We start from the raw sequence: 6,155 nt of genomic DNA, 5'->3' as shown, positions 1-6,155 counted from the left end.
TTTAAATTAAGTACTTGTAGTGTAAGTGGGGTGAATACATATTTTTACTGATTATTTTGTCATTCATTTGTTATTAGAACCTAAAAAGCATATTACATTTTGTAATTATTCAAAAAAAGACACGTGAAGAGAAAGAATGTGGTGAGCAGTAGTCATGTTAAGGCAATGTTAATGTGGCTTCAAGACAGCAAATGACATGCTAAAAGAGCAGAGCGCTTGGCGGTAGTGATTGTTTAATACATAACCATGGTTAAATGGTTCTGATGATATGGTGAATTGCATGGTAATAAGCCATAGTTCTAGATGGTAGTGAGGGTATTTAAGTTAATATTCGCATTAGTATGGTTTTCACGTTAATAAAGATAATTTATTTATTGTGGACTTTCACTTTCCCCCATTTATTGTTTTTGCAAAATTAATAAAACAACAAAATGTTATAAACTATTAAATCGAAGGAAACAATAATGATTTATTGGGATAAAGTTTTTCTCTGAGTTATGAATCCACCTATTTATAAATTCAGTAACTCCCATTACTTAATATTTTGGTTGTGCCTTCAAAAGCAATACTCGCACGATTGTGCAATGGACACACCAAACTCTCACAAGGTCATCTCATGGAGCGGTGCCGTGAGTCACTGCAACAATTGTCAGGTTGAGCTGACAAAGATTTTTTTTTGGAAGACACCCGTTCTTCAGGAAGAACATGGATTTTATTTTAGACATCTCTCTTAGCATCATAACATTCATTGTCTCCTCTCCTCTCTGAGAGTCCCGCCTTTAATGCAAATTCATTTTATAACTTGTTAACTGACAATAACTTATCTCACTAACTATAACTTTTACTTTCACCCTTCTCACCTTTCACGCTTCCGCATTCTAAGGTCAACAGCCATTTGTCATGCAATGCTGAATGACCTACACAAGTTTAGCGTTTTTTTTTTTTGTGAATATAAAAATAATCCATCATTACTCGGCCACCTGAACTCACAACCATTTTGTTCCATGTTGTACCCTTCCCTCCCATTGCTTACAGGTAAGTGTTTATGGTCTCCCGCGTTCTTGAGGTGAGACTCTCTGATCTCCAGAATATCATTCTAGCCTGAAATATCTCCTGTGCGCCTTCGTATTTCACCTTTCTCCTACCTGTGTTTAGGGGGGTGATAATGGACCTTGTGGAAAATTAAATTTACCTGGATGAATCTCATTAGATACATACCAGTAAATGATAACAAAGATAATTATTATTTATCAAAGTTACAGAGACAAGTAGGAATTTTTAGGACACGTAGGTCGCAAAAAATGTCCCCCTTCGATACCTACCATAATCTATCTCTCCACAAGTTGCTCTAGACCTATATTAGTTGCAAATGAAATGTACATCACCAGGAATTCTGGTAAAATTTAATATAAATTTGTGGACTGTATATTAAAATTAATAAATGATTACATATACACATTTATATAACAGAAGGAGAATTTATAATCATAACACTCACCAATTTGTCTGGAGATTACTGTGTATCATACTCAGACTCCTGCCTAAATATATAGAGAAAACTGGCCAGAATCTCAACATAAATAGACTTATCTGAGGTTCCTGGAGCTGTCCTGTTTATCTGCTTAATACTCAAATTATGCAGGACTGCACATCCAACAATTTCGGCTCCTATTTCAGAGGTTTTAAGCCCAATATAACCCCTAGAGCGACGAAAAGTATACACCTTACATTAACGTGCTTTTAACACATTCAAAAAAAACAATGGCGTCTCTTCCTGCTCGTCAGCGCAGGTGCAGAGCTTCCCTGTCGTTTATCTTATTTAAAATGCACTCAACAGAACAGTAGTAACGTATTAATCAGGTTTATTTACACAGCATAATTTTGGGAAATTATTTTCCACAGACCTCTTCCATATTCCTCAATGTGTGGAACTGCTTTTGTTTCCATCCTGAAATCAGAAAAGGATGTGTATATTTCTAATTAGTATAGCTCTGCATCAGCAGACTTATGGAGAGCTTCATGATTGATAGTCTACCCTAGTGGATGTATGAACAACGACTTTCGTGTACGGATCTTCGTCCTCAACTTTATTTTGCTGGATTAACGTCCTCCAAAATCTGGTTCACCGCATTTCATTAGTTGCCTTTCAATCATCCCTGTGGCTTTTGAGTAGTTGGGTTCTATCCCACTGTCACTGGTGCAGAATGCTGAGGTCTACATCTAATTTTAAGTCTAATCATACTGCCTCTTGAGCACCTTCTGTCCCCTTTCTTCTATGGTGCTGTTTGATTTGGTTTCCCATCGCTTTCCTGGCTTCCCACTCGTTTCTGGGGCTTACCACTTCTCTCTCTCTCTCTTTCATTTCCTGTGTCACCCTGTGCACTCTCCAGCTTTCCCTGTTTGAGTGGATGTATAAGGCTGCATCTTGTGAAATCGCTAATGATGGTTTTCCTTTTTGAGAAGGAACACCATCATTAGCGACAGCTCTTCCTCTGCAATTCTGACTGTTCATTCCTGGAAAACTCTTTCTATTTTTCTTCTTCTCACTGCCTTTCAGGTCCTCTTCTTTGACTCTTCCCACCCACCTACCTCTATAATTGGTGGTCCTCTCCATTTAAGCATTCCACAAACCATACCCCGGCCGGGATTGAACCCGCGGTCAGAAAGTCTCAAAACTCCAGCCCGTCGCGTTAACGAAAGCATTTCACTCTTCCGTTCCCTAACCCCATCTCAATGAAAGTAGCTGCACATTAACCTGATCTTCTCTACGCTGATAAATTCAGTGTTCTTAAATACACTTATACTTCAGACTAGCCTGAGTTAATTGACTTTTTGAGTCCATACACCCATCCAGAGTGTGGTGTATGGTTCCCCCCGCTCCTGGATGGGACCGGGTTCAACCCTCCGGATTCCCGGTCTCTTTAGATCCTTAACCTACAACAAAGCAGCTCAAAAGCCGTTTTGAAAATTTTATTATCCACTAACATCAGCCCTAGGACCGTTTACACCCTTTAACTTCCAGCGAGAACATCCACAGGGCCAGTCGAACACCTTAGCCTTTATTAACAAGGGCCCCTAGGACAGTCTGAATAACAAAAAAAGGCACAATACCGTGACTGGAACGATACACAAATAACCCGCACATAAAAGAGAGAAGCTTACGACGACGTTTCGGTCCGACCTGGACCATTGACAAAGTCACACTAACCAGAGGGGGAGCAGGATGGCTAAATATAGGCAGGAAGAGGTGGTGGTAGTAGTAGTAGTAGTAGTTTACCTGGAGTTTACCTGGAGAGAGTTTCGGGGGTCAACGCCCCCGCGGCCCGGTCTGTGACCAGGCCTCCTGGTGGATCAGCCCCTGATCAACCAGGCTGTTGCTGCTGGCTGCACGCAAACCAACGTACGAGCCACAGCCCGGCTGATCAGGAACTGACTTTAGGTGATTGTCCAGTGCCAGCTTGAAGACTGCCAGGGGTCTGTTGGTAAGTAGGTAGTAGTAGTAGTAGTACAGGACTTTGTCAATGGTCCAAGTCGGACCGAAACGTCGTCGTAAGCTTCTCTCTTTTATGTGCGGGTTATTTGTGTGACAGTCTGAATTTTGTAACCTCGTCAGCAATAGCCCCGAAGGCCATTTAACGGTCCTAGGGCCGTTTAAATCCTTGTCCCACCACTAACAGCGGCTTTAGAGCTTTCTGAACCCGAAATCAGTTTTTTTTTTCATCAGGCTTATAAATTATTCCTCTATTTTCTGTAAGAATTTTAAGCCTTATCAGAATTAAAGTTTTAATTTTAGTGAATTTAACTGAAATAATCTCCATTACCAACAGCCCTAGGACCGTTGGTAATACATCAGTTAGTTTAATATCTATCATGCACCTCACAACCATCCTGTTGGTAGTAGTTAAAAGATAATTATTATTATTATTATTATTATTATTATTATAATCATGGGGGAGCGCTAAACCCGTAGGATTATACAGCGCATGTGGGGGGATAGAAGGTATTCAGGCTCAATTCAGGGAACCGGAGCACAAATCCAATTCCCTAGATCAAGAGCCCCTCACCAGCGTCAAGGAACCTCCCTTGAGGGGAGTTAAAAGATAAACGATTTACAAAAGGAGTCGAGGGACTGGACCACAAAGTTCTGACAGCTAAAGAAGTTAGTGGTAATGAACTATTTACCTGGAGTTTACCTGGAGAGAGTTTCGGGGGTCAACGCCCCCGCGGCCCGGTCTGTGACCAGGCCTCCTGGTGGATCAGCGCCTGATCAACCAGGCTGTTGCTGCTGGCTGCACGCAAACCAACGTACGAGCCACAGCCCGGCTGATCAGGAACTGACTTTAGTTGCTTGTCCAGTGCCAGCTTGAAGACTGCCAGGGGTCTGTTGGTAATCCCCCTTATGTGTGCTGGGAGGCAGTTGAACAGTCTCGGGCCCCTGACACTTATTGTATGGTCTCTTAACGTGCTAGTGACACCCCTGCTTTTCATTGGGGGGATGGTGCATCGTCTGCCAAGTCTTTTGCTTTCGTAGTGAGTGATTTTCGTGTGCAAGTTTGGTACTAGTCCCTCTAGGATTTTCCAGGTGTATATAATCATGTATCTCTCCCTCCTGCGTTCCAGGGAATACAGGTTTAGAAACCTCAAGCGCTCCCAGTAATTGAGGTGTTTTATCTCCGTTATGCGCGCCGTGAAAGTTCTCTGTACATTTTCTAGGTCGGCAATTTCACCTGCCTTGAAAGGTGCTGTTAGAGTGCAGCAATATTCCAGCCTAGATAGAACAAGTGACCTGAAGAGTGTCATCATGGGCTTGGCCTCCCTAGTTTTGAAGGTTCTCATTATCCATCCTGTCATTTTTCTAGCAGATGCGATTGATACAATGTTATGGTCCTTGAAGGTGAGATCCTCCGACATAATCACTCCTAGGTCTTTGACGTTGGTGTTTCGCTCTATTTTGTGGCCAGAATTTGTTTTGTACTCTGATGAAGATTTAATTTCCTCATGTTTACCATATCTGAGTAATTGAAATTTCTCATCGTTGAACTTCATATTGTTTTCTGCAGCCCACTGAAAGATTTGGTTGATGTCCGCCTGGAGCCTTTCAGTGTCTGCAATGGAAGACACTGTCATGCAGATTCGGGTGTCATCTGCAAAGGAAGACACGGTGCTGTGGCTGACATCCTTGTCTATGTCGGATATGAGGATGAGGAACAAGATGGGAGCTAGTACTGTGCCTTGTGGGACAGAGCTTTTCACCGTAGCTGCCTCGGACTTTACTCTGTTGACGACTACTCTCTGTGTTCTGTTAGTGAGGAAATTATAGATCCATCGACCGACTTTTCCTGTTATTCCTTTAGCGCGCATTTTGTGCGCTATTACGCCATGGTCACACTTGTCGAAGGCTTTTGCAAAGTCTGTATATATTACATCTGCATTCTTTTTGTCTTCTAGTGCATTTAGGACCTTGTCGTAGTGATCCAGTAGTTGAGACAGACAGGAGCGACCTGTTCTAAACCCATGTTGCCCTGGGTTGTGTAACTGATGGGTTTCTAGATGGGTGGTGATCTTGCTTCTTAGGACCCTTTCAAAGATTTTTATGATATGGGATGTTAGTGCTATTGGTCTGTAGTTCTTTGCTGTTGCTTTACTGCCCCCTTTGTGGAGTGGGGCTATGTCTGTTGTTTTTAGTAACTGAGGGACGACCCCCGTGTCCATGCTCCCTCTCCATAGGATGGAAAAGGCTCGTGATAGGGGCTTCTTGCAGTTCTTGATGAACACAGAGTTCCATGAGTCTGGCCCTGGGGCAGAGTGCATGGGCATGTCATTTATCGCCTGTTCGAAGTCATTTGGCGTCAGGATAACATCGGATAGGCTTGTGTTAGTCAAATTTTGTGACTCTCTCATAAAAAATTCATTTTGGTCTTCGACTCTCAGTCTGGTTAGCGGCTTGCTAAAAACTGAGTCATATTGGGACTTGAGTAGCTCACTCATTTCCTTGCTGTCATCTGTGTAGGACCCATCTTGTTTAAGTAGGGGCCCAATACTGGACGTTGTTCTCGATTTTGATTTGGCATAGGAGAAGAAATACTTTGGGTTTCTTTCGATTTCATTTATGGCTTTTAGTTCTTCCCGCGATTCCTGACTCCTAAAGGATTCTT

Source organism: Cherax quadricarinatus, chromosome 68 (genome assembly GCF_038502225.1).
Source record: "Cherax quadricarinatus isolate ZL_2023a chromosome 68, ASM3850222v1, whole genome shotgun sequence".
NCBI lineage: Eukaryota > Metazoa > Arthropoda > Malacostraca > Decapoda > Parastacidae > Cherax > Cherax quadricarinatus.
This window is presented reverse-complemented; position numbering follows the sequence as displayed.